Here is a 13,509-nt window from a genome sequence, read left to right on the forward strand (position 1 = left end):
AGACCTGTCATCGCTTCGCGTTCACCATAATTCATCCTCTCATATTCAGCTCTGTGAAGTGGGGGAGAGTCCTGTGGCCCTACCCTGTGTGTGTGTGGCCCTAGTGTGGTCCTGTGACCACGGGGAAACATACCATGCCATCATCACTTCTTCATCACTTATTGTTATTGTTGTTGTTGTATAGATCCTTAGAAACATGATAAGAAATTATTACCTAGCTGCAGACGATTATTTGCTTTAGAAGTAGCGACTGGGCGTCCACGGCACCTGGCGAGCATTGGCGGCAGAGAAAGAGTGGACAGAGTGGACAGATAAGAGTGGACAGAGAGAGAGAGAGACAAACACATGGACGATGATGTGGTGGTACACGGCCCCATTGCTATTAGGAAAGGATGCGGGTACAGTGATGGAGAGTGTCCCTTCAAAGTTCTTTCAAAAAAAGCCTGCGGATGACAGAAACTCTGCAAGGCATTCGAAGCCCTGGGAAGGATGAGGCCACGGCACAGTAACAACCAACAGCATTTAGCGCGATTCATCATCATCATCTCTGTTCTTCTCTGGTCATCATCTCATCATCTGTTTGTACTTTCTATGTGTAAGCGTACTGGGGTAGCCAGTTGGACTTCGTCGAAACTCACATCCCCATTTTTTTTTCTTTATGACATCACCATCGCCATCACCTTCCTTCATGTAGCGGGAATATGTTTTGCGCGAGATATATGTTTAACAAATAATAAACTTATGTTCCATAAGTCAATGGCGGGCTCTCGTTATAAGACTTGCAGCTACACTGGGAAGAACCCTTCTTATATGGTCCGAGCCCTCCGATGACACGCCCACCACGGATCTCACCGCGGGAGTCACAACCTACATCTGCGGCTCCGGTTGGTCGGTGACTCCGAGACAACGAACGGCGCCTCTTTAGAGCTCGACTGTACACGAATGCACCCGCCGAGCCATTTCTCGAGTTACCCCCATGGTATAAGGTGCACTATATCATTTCCGCCGAAAAAAAGAATACGGAACCGAAATGGACAACGGGTTTCACGTGCTCCCAGTGAAGGTGGTACATTCCAAGGAATCGCTTTGGCTCCGCCGAGCTCAGTCACCCAGCAAACTGTGAGGAAGGAACCGGTTTCTGTCACGTGACCGCGTCCTCAGGTGGGCGCAAGGGCAGCCTCGGATAGTAGACGGCTTGCTCCTCGAGAAGCAGCAGCAGCCCTGCCTGCTTGGATGTGTCTGTGTGGTATGTTGTGAGTGGCTTACAGGTTTTGTGTGCACACACCACCTGCGGATTTCTCTGCCTCGCGTCGAACTGGCCGTCGCGTAAGTCCAACGTTTCATTACTCGAAATCTCTCGCAGACACTTACAGAAGTCATAGAGCGGTTGCCGAAGATGGCAGGTGTCGCTCACGGACGTTACTCACCGAGTGCACAGTGAAGGGTTGCGTATTATAGAAACCCCGAGATTAACGAAAGAATAACTATTTTTTTTTCTCCGCTTTAATTGTGCCCGACGATTATCTCGAAAACCCCAAAGGGAAAGACGTCACGGTGCTTTCTAAGTGTGCCTCGACGACGTGTGGGCCGACATCCGCCACGCATACGTCTTCGGGAAAACGCCTTCGACGGTGGCGACGACTTTTGTTGGCGCAACAGTCGGGTTTACGGACGAATTTTTCTTTTAAAAAGGAATCCTACCGCGAAAGATAAGTTCACGTTAACACGAACCACTGAGCGTAGCCAGCATTATACGATGATACAGAAGCGGTCGGTCGCGTCCAGACAGTGCTTTTGCCCGCACACGCACGCGAGGTAGTATATTGGAACTACGGAATCGAAACGGCTGCCTTGAAATGACCCAGTTGTCGGCGATGCGTGGGCAGTATATGACTGCCGTCACAAGATGATCTTCAACCAGTGAAGCGAACATGTACAGAGTCACGGGGAGGGGGGGGGGGGGGGGGAGAAGTCGATTCCCTTTCGCTGACGGCAACGCCTCTTGAGAATATTCTCGCAGGAAATGGCACAGGACAGGATGGGTGTCGCCCGCGGGGGGCTCACGTTACGTCAAAGTCGGCTCAAAAGAGGCAAATGTGTTGGAGAGACAAAAAGCAAAAAAAAAAAAAAAAAGCCTTTCCCAAACGGGCCAAGGAATGAAATTCGTCACACGTGGAGCGTGGTGGCCGAAAACCGCGCTTGGTCTCGGGGAGCCGTCGTATATACCGGGAGCCTCGGAATCTTTATGAAGCCGAAACGTCTGCTATGTATCACGACGGAAGCTTCGTCGATAAAGCGTTAGGTACGAGTGAATCGCCGCAAAGGATCTGAAGCAATATCTCATTTGCGCTACAGCGAGCACAAGCGTGAAACAACCGTATAAAATAGTGCCCAGAAATGAACCACAACGTATCTAACCTGGAGTCTTATAGCGTGCGTACTAACTTCCATTCCTCCTTCCCCTTCTTGAATATACTCGTATCTCGTTAGCTTAGTGTAAGAATAAGGATAATAATTTATGTAACCACCATAAGTGATTAGGGCCAGTGACAAAATGCCCCTGCGTGTGGCTCGACTAGTCCCACTGCGATCCTGTTGAAAACTTTCTTCCCAGTTTTCTCTTCCCTTGTTCCCTTCATCATCATCATCCTGCACTAACTTCTATCGTCTATATGTCTCGTACTGCCATTATATATAAAGAAAATTTATTACACTAACCTGATGATACGTACAGTGCAAGCAACGAATAACAGTGGTATATACGGAGAAACCAGTTAATAACGATGAATACTTACGTACCTTATAATAGTACGTTGAAAACAAAACAAAAAAAAGAGAGAAAAAATTACGACGCGCTCTTCAGGGTATACGTGATGTACGCGTTGGAGCACAAGCAGTATACGAGCTCATACCTGCAAGCGGAGACCATTAATAATATTTGCCGCATTTCACGCGCAATTTCGTACACTTGTCGCGTAAGGCCGCTAGGGGCAGCCGCTCGTGATATTGGGCGAAATATGCGATGCCGCTCGGAAAGGGTACATACGTCTTTTTCCTCCCGTTGAAAGTGTGGAAACTGTGCAGCCGCCGAGACGTCGGGTTAACGTCCGTTCATCGCTCTCCGGACGCACGAGGGTTCGCCTTCTTCGCTCACCTCTTCCCACCGAGAATGCTTCGCGTATACCGAAAGCATTTGTCATTCTTCGTGTGGTCGGATCGCAGTGTCCTTCGATGTCTGTAGTTGCTCAATGGCGATCTGTTGGAGGTTACCTAACCTAGCTTAACCCAACCTAACCTAAGTAACACGTTCCATGAGCAAATAAATACGGAGATCGAATATATCGAACTGTACACAGTTGACTCACATGAGGGAGCAGCCAATACTTACGTTCACTTACATTCAGCTTCATCTCACTGTGGTCTACTATGACTGAGAGCAAAGACCGTGTTTTTTTTCTTTTTTCGGTGTTCCATCTCTGCATTTACTTTTCATTTTATTCTGGTTTTGTCTCACTGGGTCTTTACGAGGTTTTACTTTTCACGCTGTTCCTTCTTTTCCTTTCCTTCTTTTTACGTATATTTTCCTATAGACTGCGGGGATTGAAGTGGCTAGATCTGACAACATCGGGTCTATATATATATATTCAGGTTTTTCTTTTACGATGTAATCTAATCTCGAACGTGACTGGTCAGCTTAATTTTAGTCAGCCAGGGCTAATTAAGTGCACTTCAGCGAGATGTAAAGCACTCTTCAGGGCAGTTTATTCATTTGTTGTTGTTATATGTTTCCTGACAAACTAGTTAATCCTGCCTTGTTATCCTAATACTGTTGAAACCACATTCTCGTTCTTCAGAAGTTTTCTTGCACAGCCAGTGTTTCGGAATACTTCCAGTGAAGCATTTTACAGTAGAGACACAACCGACCTATGCGAGCTTCACGGTTACATTGACGTAATGTTCAACAGACACGAACCTTTAATGTTCACGAGCTCCTCACTCTTAAAAATGAACTTCACCGCATAACACGCTCTTAGCCAACCATCATCGCAAATTATATCGTTATCTGCCCTGATTTGTTGAAAACGGGAGGCGTACGCCTTTTCTGTGACAATTATGAACAGCATAAGTGTCACAAAAAACGCGTACGCCTCCTGTTTTCAACAAATCAGGGCAGATACGACATCATTCGAGATGATGGTTGGCTAGGAGCATGCTATGAGGTGAAGTTCATTTTTAAGAGTGTACACTGTTAAAGCAGAACTTCACCACATAGCACGCTCCTAGCCAACCATCATTCCGAATGATATCATTCTGCGTATTGATTTGTTGAAAATGAGAGGAGGCGCCTATCTGGGACAGATTATCTTGTCCCAGATTGGCGCCTCCCCCCTGTTTTGAACAAATCAGGACACAGAATGATATTATTCGGAATGATGGTAGGCTAGGAGCGTGCTATGTGGTGAAGTTCTGTTTTAGCAGTGTAGTTTCAACGGCACGCGAGAATTTCGAGCGATTTCGCACACTTCAAAAAACAACGCTCTAAAAAAAACATCGCGAACCACCACATTTTCGCAGCCACGAATTTTGGAATCAGAATTTCGCGAAATTTAGTGACGGCGAACGTGCCCTGTGTCCGACTCGCGAAAAACTGGGGGCGTGAAACTGAAATGTTTATAGTAATAATGGCGTTACAACGGGCACGTTGAAGCGTAATGCTCAAACTTTTATGTTACGAAAAAGGGACCGGGCGAATTGTTACACGTATACCCAACAGCCGTATCAATCAAACGGTATACGGACGATTACCGTATCGCTATAGCAGGGCTTTTAGTGTCGTAACGTGCGGAAGATTTTTAAATCGGCATAACTGTACTTTCGGATGTTTTCTTTGCTGCGTTCAGGCAGCGTTAGCGTAAGCAGTTAGCGTAATTAGCGCGGAAGAAATTAAACGGGATCACTCTGTCGGCTGGTCCAGTTGACTTGACTCTGGGGGATTAAAAAGGTAGACTGGGGTGACAGGTGATCCATCAGACTGGCCCCACTGAGAGTTGCGCTTCAAGAAAATAATAATAATAAAAAATGGACTAAATTGCGCAAAATAATTACAGCTTCTACACTCTTAGAAATGAACTTCACCACATAGCACGCTCGTAGCCAACCATCATCCCGAATGACAACGTTCTCGCCCCTGATTTGCTGAAAACGGGAGGAGGAGCCTATTTTGTGTCCATTATGCACGGCACAAAATAGGCTCCTCCTCCCGTTTTCAACAAATCTAAGGCGAGAACGTTGTCATTCGGGGTGATGGTTGGCTAGGAGCGTGCTATGTGGTGAAGTTCATTTTTAAGAGTGTAGTTGCCCAGATTGCAATTACTTCTCAGTTTGATCTCCTGACCTCGAAAAATTTCGTTCTCGGTACTGCAAAATAGTTCCTAAGCTTCATAAATGCAACAACAACTTGAACACCAACGGATACATGAAGTACAGATGAACGAGAAAAAAATTCACCTAATTTGTGGGCTCCATCGAGGCATGTTCAGTATCTTGGAAGGTAACTATTTTGAGGCAGAAAGAGACAAACAGACGAACACAACACAGGTGTCAAGGTGACTTAATAACATGAACGACTGAAATATCGCAGTCGTCGAAAGAGGTGTGTGGTTCGTCTCGCGACGCTGTCTGTCAATTGTTCAGTATGTGATATGAAACGATGAGGTGAAGGGCGATTAATGACACTCGTCCCTGGTATGACAAGAAAATTTCGTACACCGCGCAAGATCTATTGAACTAATCCACAGTCACCGCATATCATTGTCATCATCTCTCTCTCTTTTCGCGACAAAGTAATGTCCTTGCGCAAGGCATGAAAGTCCACACAATATGAGTTGAATTTAGCTGACGCGCGTGTAAAAGACCATTGTCCCTTATGATAGAATAGTGCAGGAATGAAAATATACTGCTGCTCGGAGTAGCCATATATTTAATGGACAGTTCAAAACACTGAGATACAACATTGTTTGAGGGCGCTGCATGGTATTGGGCCAGCCAGGGACCTATAGCACTGATATACACCGTTAGCACACGCGGGGCGATTCACCGCCTTTTAGGCGGTGCTGCGGTACTGTGAATGTAACACTGAGTATAGGTAAATATATGCTCTCCGAGAGTTTTATAGAACAATGCAATGTAATTCAACAATTTTCTGCCTGCAGAGAAAAAAATAGTTAGCGCTTATTTCTTAACAACCTGTGTTCCGTGCATTTTGTTTGGTAACATTTATTTGACGACTCACACTATAGAGCACACTAATAGACTGATTGATTGATTGATTTTAAAAGAAAAAAATGGAGAAGACTAATTGGAATAGTTATAATGCACAAGATACAATGTATATATGGTTGCATGACTATGGGACTGTACATATGACTACACAGCTGTGACTATATACACATGACGACCATATTCGCCACTGTGGCTATGTACATATGAGGTGGCCTTATACATTTATGGAGGTGCACCAACGATGCTAACATACACATACTGAATGACAATGAAAGGGACGCCATCGACGCCGGAAGCCTTTCCCTCCCAGCGCGAAGAGGTTCTGCTGAAGGATGGCGATTAGGCTAACTCTCAATTTCCGCACCAATAGGAAAACAGGGATGTTGCGCAGACGTTGGTGCCACAGCTTTGCAGCGCGCTGCCCACAGAACATGTGCCCCACAAGCCGTTAAAAGTGCGCTAATCCGGTGGCAGGACTGTCGACGATGCAATGGCACTGGGCATATGATGTTGGTATGCCGCCAAGCCAATTGCCAAAAAATTCTTGCGATCCGACAGCCATAATGCACGTGGCGGTTAGTGGCATTTCACGACTTGGCACATCAGTTTAATTCAAAATATTTTCGTTTAAGCGCACATATTATGTATACATGGAGCAGTGAGGATAAAACGCGAAATGTATTTCTCCAAACATTCATTTATGGCGAACTCCACTGGTCGTTCAATGGTAGTGGACAACCAGGGAAGTGATAAGGAAACACTAATGGAAGAGCCTCCGGCTCGAACATCAGAGACTGTTCTTCTTCTGGACACCGTCCTCGCTCACCAACTATATAAGAAAGCAAAGATTCTGGTCTCACAGGCACTTTAGAGAAGAGACTATCGAAGCGATATCAAAGCATAAGCGGAAGGAATTTTTATCCAAACTGGGACGAAGTATGGAAGAATCAATACAGATATAGTACGTGCCATCTAAGTTTCGCGGGTATACGAGAAAAATTATTACGTTCCCGGGAACTGATATAACAATATTTCATTTACATAGTCATTTCAAGTAATATTTATTGACGCGTTCAATGGTTCATGGTTCTGGTCGTTGTACTGAGGAAGATAGAGCTTACTTTGGGCGCTTCAGGGCTATACGTGCATCGCGTTTTATCGCGACCGTGCATCGTATCCGAGGGGCACGGATCTTCCCTGGCCCGTGAACCAACCTCACCCTGGTAACCTAACCCAATCTATGATACGTACCCAATCTAATCCCATATGCTTCTCTACCATTCACAAAATGGCGGCCTCCATCCCCGTTAGGCTTAGCGACGCAGTCGCTTTACCGTAGTAGAAACGCTTCATATGGTGCTACACAAACGCATATAAAACGCCTTCTTAGCCCGCATTTTTTTTTTCACAATTATAACGTGTTTCGCGTCAGTACGACAACCAACGTCAACTTTCATGCACTATTTCACTTGCGAAACACGCTTCTCCATCTTTTAAAGGTACTGGCAAGCAGCAGAGGCCGAATTTCATTTAGCGTGGCTATTCGATAGTCCAAGCCATCAGTACAAAAACGGCGCAAATTTCATTCCAATCGCTGGTGCAGTTAATTAGAAAATTAAAATTAAAGATTACGGGCAACACTGTATTAGGTATTCGGAAGGGATCCGTACTCTCAACCGCGTACGGCGGCAACCACGTAGAATGCGTATAACACTGTGCCAGACAGCCGGACAGCGCTGCGTTTCTTTTTCATTTTATTTCGCAAAAAACACACTAAACAGCTGCACTACAATGGAAATATGATACGAAGTAATATTTTTCTTTCTTTTCCAATCCAATCCAATGATATGAAGTAATATAGCCACCAAAAGAACAAAACGTGACAAAATAGCGCTGCATACATAATACATATTCGACAGTGTTGCCCGCTGCACAGGGGGTTGTTCGACACCAGGCGTCGCGCCGCTGCACTACGCCGGATTTTTCGGGATAAATTAAAAATATTTAGAGAGCGTTGTCAGTCGTATGGTTCCGCATATGGACAAGCAACAAAGCAACAAGCATTTACAAGTAACAAAGTCACAAGCCACGTCGCAGGCATATCCTGCTTGCGTACTGCTTTACAGTACCTTTAAAAGCCATAAGCCCGTTATTCGGACGAACACGCCATGGAAGTAAAGCTGAATCTGGTAGAAGGGAACCATGCAGCGAATCTCTCTATAGGTGAGGTGCCAAAGACAAAGTGCTCCATGATGAAGCGTATCGGCGCGACCGGGGACTTCCCATGCGGTAAGATGGCAGCAAGTATGCCAAGGACCTTTTTGGGACGCCGGTCAAGGACTTGCGTCATCTCCTCGCAAACAAAAGGCACGCCCGAGATGGGAGAACTTGATGTGCTCTCCGGCAGCCGGGCATATTGAACTCGCCGTGCCACGTCGTGTTCCACGTTTGACGAGCAGCGCTTACACCCCGCTCAGTGCTATCACGTTCGGAGGATCATAGGAAAAATGAAGGGCTGCGAGAATATTCGGATTCTTCGAATACCGAAGCTTTTTTGGTGTGCATCCGATTCGAAGTCCGGATCGAACACAGGATGGATCCCGTATACGAACCTCCAACAGCCCCATCATCATCAGCATCGGCTTTATCATCATCATGAAAGAAAGCCCTCTTTCAGACCGAATATTTGAGAATCCTGAGGATATCACGCGTAAGCCTGAAAGCGCCACGCATGGCGCTGCTCTGTAGTGATATGCACATGCGAATATCACGTACTAAACGTATCCTATGCATACGCTGCGTATGTGCAGTATTTCGGAAACAACAACAACAGTTATATTCTGACGATGAAGTGTATTTCCGAAAGTATGCTGTATATGTGTATCGCGTTCTGTTATTTAACGATTCTCTTCGTATTCGTTTCGATTATGTAACCTTTTTTGCGTCCTCTTGTAAGCAAAATGTTCCTTTTGCTGCGGTTATAGGTTTCTATTAACTTCGTCTCGACTTCGGTTTCTAAATGATCATTCGCACGGGCCCCGCAAAAAAAAAAAAAAAGAAAAAAAAATGCTTGAAAAGCGTGGGAGTAAATTACTGTGGTGGCGTAGCCCTCTGGTCATGTGGGGCTGTACGGAGACACGATCCCCTTGCAAGTTCGTGCGTAGGTTGATGTGGCGACGTGGTAATAACTTCCTCCAGTTCCTTAGATCCGACTGTAAATGGCGCCATCATGACAACAACAACAACTTTATTGCGAAATGATGAATGAAGACTCTTCATTCATCATTTCGCAATAAAGTTGTTGTTGCCACGTTGTTGTTGTCCCCTGGCGGTGAAACTCTTCATTGAAGAGTTTCACCGCCAGGGGCGACACTGCTGGTGGTGATTCGGGGAATGAAATAACGAGCCCCTTTCACAATAAGGATCGAAGTCCTATGGTATTCAGAAAGCACGATATAACTGAACAGAACGTATGGGATAACTGAATGTACAGATTTGTTCGTATGTTAAACGCTGTACTCGAAATATTAGGGGAAGTGCCTGAGGACAAGGGCCACCGATATTACGAACAGTGACTGTGCTGCGGTATTTGAGCAGTCTGTGTTCGAAATATCGGCGCTCTCATCCTGAGGCTATTCCCTTCACCTTTCCTTACCGGTTCGCCGAACCTTTCTACGTGCTCGAAATAATGATTTTTAAACGCTTTTGGTGGTATTTTAAATCTTGCTCGGTCCTTTTTTTTCCGGAAGGGTGTATGTACCGTATTTCGAATACTCGTTTTTTTTTTCGGTATTCTCTACTTCGTCCAATAATTATTTTTTGTTCATGAAAGAACTTATGTTCTGAGGCTGGAACAACATAGAAAGGACAAATACATACAAAGCCTCAAATTGCCTATAAGAAATTAACGATGAAAGATGGAAGTCACTGAAAATCCAGAAAACGTGGGTTCGAGTCCTACAGCTGGCTAACCTTTTCAGTGACTTCCATCTTTCATTTTTTTGTTCGTCCGCTTTCATATCATATTCAGCATTACAACTTATTTCTGCGACCTTTTTTTTTTATATATATATGTATATTCTGCAAGCTCTTTCCTTGCCTGCGGTTGTTCGTTCGTGGGGTTTGAGACGCTCGTGTATTCAGGGTCCTTCAGCTGGGGACTCTTCGGCGGCTCTTATTCTGTAAATAAGACTTGCCCCGTTGGCTAGTGACCTTTGTTCGTCGTTTCATCTCTGTGCGAAAAAAAGAAAAAAAAGAAAGAAAAACGAGTATCATCTCCGTAGCAGTGCCACTTGCAGTATGTCGCGTTTATCGCAATATTGGCATTTCTGCAGGTAGGAAGGAGGTACCCCTTCTTCCGTAGTCATTTTCTTTTGAGACACGACAGACAACACCTTGACAGCGTATCGATTTAGTGTATAAGCTCTATGGTCGAACACGATAATAACTTAAAAAGAACGATGGTCGGTATAGATGGACCTCCTGAAATGCAACTCCAACTACGAGGGAATGAACTCTATTCATAAATATAAAGGGGAAGTGATAAAACTACGTCAAATGTATCTTACACACTTTTCAATATGTATACTATACTCTTCTCTAATTACTTTAACTTCTAAGTATTTGTGCTGTTACCTACACTCTTAGAAAAAAAGGGTGGAGCAGTTACACATTTTAGGAGCTAATAGTTGTCGCATACGTTGTGCCTACACTCTTAAAAATGAACTTCACCTCATAGCACGCTCCTAGCCAACCATTATCTCGAATGATATCGTTATCTGCCCTGATTTGTTGAAAACGGGGGGCGTACGCCATTTCTGTGACACTTATGCTGTTCATAATTGTCACAGAAAAGGCGTACGCCCCGTGTTTTCAACAAATCAGGGCAGATACCGATATCATTAGAGATAATGGTTGGCTAGGAGCGTGCTATGCAGTGAAGTTCATTTTTAAGAGTGTAAAAGGATGCAAAGTTCTCCCTGCTACCTACGAATGATAGGGTTACTGCTTCTGATTCGGTAAGCGAGTAGCAATTTGGATATATGGTAATTGCTTTTACCATCCTTTTACACCATGTATCAGACGATATGCTGACTTAGGTGGTAACTATAGAAGTTACCACCCTTTTCGCACCCTTTTTTTTTCGTACAGTGCACTCTACGAAAAAAAGGGTGGAGCATTTATACCTTTCAGGAGGTAATATTTGTCGCATATATTGTGCCCAGAAGGTTGCAAAGTTCTACCTGCTACCTCACTCTCTGCCACGAATGATAGGGTTACAACTTCAGATTCGGTGAGCGAGGGGGGCGTACGCCTTTTTGTAATAATTTGGACATACGATACTTGCTTTTACTGCCCTTTTACACCATTTATCAGACGATATGCTGACTTAGGTGGTTGGTATCTATAGAAGTTACTACCTTTTCACACCCTTTTTTTCGCAGAGCGTGCCGTCTGCATCACCCCATGCATCACGGCGTTCATCATTTAATTATTTGTTGTTGCTGTTCTGCCTTTAGGACACTTTGTACTTTTTTTTTTAATGGTATCTTGCACGTATGACTCAGGAACAGCACTCCTCGTACTTTCCCTCGTACCGCTCCTCGTTTAAAGACCCGCGGCGTTTATATATGTGCAATGAGATTCCCCCTTGCGCTTATCAACAGTTCACAATTAGCCTATAGCGCTCACGTTGGAACCCATTGCGATTTTTTCGGCTACCACGTCTCACGACCCCCACGACCAAGTGTCCAGCATGGAGACAATGCTCAGAGATGACAGTTATGCAACCGGTTCCGTGTCTTATCGTCCATCTCAACAGGTTCCGCGGAGTTCCATGTAAGGGTTAATGGCTCCGGAATTCCTTCTCGAACGGGCTGAGATAAGACCGCCGTCGGTTTCCGGTTTTCCCTATTCACCGAGCTACACATTTGCCCAAACTCCGGCCACTGCGATAGTGTGTGCGGTCAAAAGCATGTGGCTCGGTATGTGTGCGAGGATTCTTTTTTTCTTATGGAGGCCGCCGCGCTTGTTGTGCGACGCACATTAAATTTTCATTGAAATGTATTACAGTCAAACTCCTTTACAACGAAACTCAGGGGACAGCAAAAAAAAAAAAAAAAAAAAAATATCGCAGTAAAGGTATTTTCGTTAAAAAGGATGTCCATTATTGGACCTATAGGGCTACAGCGGGACCGCAAAAAAATTTGCTGTAGTGGTATTTTCGTTAAAAAGGTGTTCGCTATAAAGGAGTTTGACTGTATTACGTATAAAGGTGCATCACCGCCACCAGTAACCATCATCATCACCGTCATCATCCTCTTCATTGGCATCATCATTCCGGGAGTTTTCCACCAAAGTAACACACACACACACAATTGTGAAGCCAAAACCTCAATTTTTATTTTATCCTCAATCAAACCAAATCAATTACATCAATCCCGTTCCGGGTGAACGGACGCTTTCCAACTCGAAAGCAAGCGCGATGTAGACATTCCAATGAACGGAATGTCGCGTATGTCGTTCGGAGACAGGTTCAAGATCCTTGGGGCCAACCCGTTGCTTCCGCACGACGAATACGACATAACCCTCTTGCGGCGAGTTATCTATGACGCTGTGTGGCGATTTCAGCAGCACATTATGCTGAAAGTTGGAGGGCGCGTAGAGGCCAGGATGACAGTTGCAGTACTCCAATTAACTCTCGAAGATTGGTGAACGCAGACCACACGATTACAACAATTTTGATGAAGATAATTGGGGCGTTTCCGAGCGAGACATTGTCGGGTAACTCCCCGTGTGTTCCTTAATGTTTAGTGCGTTAGTTGTCCTTGTTGATTGATTGATTGATTGATTGATTTTAAAAGAAAAAAATGGAGATGGTAGTCTCGAGCCACTCGGGACTGGCTACTCCAGGGCGCGTTATTAATAAAAGAAAGGAAAACTACACTAACCTCGACGCTTTGAAACGCTTTGAAAGAATAAATGAGAACATCATCACCGAGCTTGTCACCAAAAGCGAAGTCTCAAGGCACTAAAAACAAAGAGTCCTTGTCCTTGTTGTCCTTGTTATTAGTTAGTTCCTTAATGATTAGTGTGTTAGTTGTCGGGTAACTCTCTATGTGCTTTTTTATTATTTTTTTTTGCCGTTGTTCATAGCAATCGTATATCGATTTAACAATATCTTCATCCCAACTAAACTGCATCTCAGTTTTAGCTGTTAATTCTTGA

At 44.7% G+C, this 13,509-nt stretch overlaps 1 protein-coding gene across 1 annotated transcript in view; it reads left to right on the forward strand.

Annotated features, from left to right (window-relative positions):
• Positions 1–1,209: 1,209 nt before the first annotated feature.
• The window catches only part of LOC135370150 (uncharacterized), a 185,475-nt gene continuing 173,175 nt past the window's right edge, over positions 1,210–13,509 (forward strand). Inside the window, exon 1 of the mRNA XM_064603843.1 lies at positions 1,210–1,326. The gene's annotated coding sequence lies outside the window, so the exon portion shown is untranslated. The remainder of the gene's footprint in view (positions 1,327–13,509) is intronic.

Source organism: Ornithodoros turicata, chromosome 10 (genome assembly GCF_037126465.1).
Source record: "Ornithodoros turicata isolate Travis chromosome 10, ASM3712646v1, whole genome shotgun sequence".
Taxonomy (NCBI): Eukaryota; Metazoa; Arthropoda; class Arachnida; order Ixodida; family Argasidae; genus Ornithodoros; species Ornithodoros turicata.